Source organism: Puma concolor, chromosome C2 (assembly GCF_028749965.1).
Source record: "Puma concolor isolate L17-30 chromosome C2, mPumCon1.1.hap2, whole genome shotgun sequence".
Classification (NCBI taxonomy): domain Eukaryota; kingdom Metazoa; phylum Chordata; class Mammalia; order Carnivora; family Felidae; genus Puma; species Puma concolor.
Genome location: NC_141675.1, coordinates 61440447 through 61441996, shown reverse-complemented (window position 1 = coordinate 61441996; position 1550 = coordinate 61440447).

Genomic DNA, 1550 nt, shown 5'->3' with positions numbered 1-1550 from the left:
TGAACCTTGACTACAAAAACATAAACGACAGCAGAGGGAACAAACCACCATAGATTCCTGAAAACTTTGCGGTCTTCCGTTCCATTATTTCCTGAATTGTTTGCATCGGGCTTGGGTTTAGCCAAAGTGGTACTTGTGCAATATATCCCTCAGTATTTGCTTTCTTGCTTCTCTTCTGTAGTTTCAGAAGGAGCAAAAGGGAAGTTATCTAACTCCTGCTTGAAACCTGCTCAGATAAAACTTTGAAGACAGAGAATTCTGACTTGTTAAGCATGAGAAAGAATAATAGATTTTTATTTCAAAGCAAATGTGTACAACTTTTCACAGAAAAAGCAGAGAATATTATATTGTATATTCTTTTATTGGTCCAACAAGTTTTTAAAAATTTATTTATTTTGAGAGAGAGAGAGAGAGAGAGGGAGGGAGAGAGGGAGAGAAAAAGTGAGTGAGCAGAGGTAAGGCAGAGAGAGAGGAGGAGAGAGGATCCCAAGCAGGCTGCACACTGTCAGTGCAGAGCCTGACCGGGGGCTCCAACTCGTGAACTGTGAGAACTGTGAGATCATGACCTGAGCCGAAACTGAGTCCAACACTTCCCGACCCGAGACACCCAGGTGCCCTGGTCCAACAAGTTTGTTTAGAGTACCTACTGTGTGTATCAATAGCACTGTGAATGTTTACTGCATGCACTGATAAAATACAAGTTCTCTAAACCTGCAACTGGTGGGTCTCCTTTTCCCAAAATAGAAAAATATTAGCTGCATTTCTGAGAGCTGAGAATTTATCGTTTGCCAAAAGCACAGTAAACACTTCCATAGTCTTCCCTGCTTCAGAGAACAAGACATTAAGGAAATGATTTTATTTACAACCTTGTTTGAAAACAAGACATTTGGCAAAACACAAGAGATTCTTAATGATAGAGAACAAACTGAGCATTGATGGAGGGAGGTGGGTGGGGATGGGCTAGATGGGTGATGGGTACTAAGGAGGGTACTTGTTGTGACGAGCACTGAGTGGTGAATTACTGAATTTTACTTCTGAAACCAAGATGGCATTGTATGTTAGCTAACTAAAATACAAGTAATAATAATCACAAAAATAAAATTTGTAACACTTTCCAAAAAAAAGTAAAACAAGATATTTGACGTATCTTGGAAAAAGCATCATGTTCACCTTTTTATTCCCTTTTTTCGTGCATTGGTAAGCCATTCATAGACAGCAAATGTTTCAGTAATATTATGAATGTGTTTCATATCAAAAGAGTGAAAACATATTCTTCTCCACATTAAGTATCTGTTAGAACTTCAGTTTTACATCCAAAATGCTTTAGGCTCAAACCTAACATAACAACCTTCCAAGTTAAAATGTTTAATTTAACATTTTGATAAAGATCCAGAAATTTGTTTCTATCCAAGTTAGTATAGTTTTTAAGAAGCTATCAAGTATCTGAAATATTACACCTCAATCTTCTGCATTTTTTTTTCCATGAGGGGGATAAAGAGAACAAATACCGTTGACTTTTCGAAGCCTCCTCAGAATTTCCCCAAGTCCAA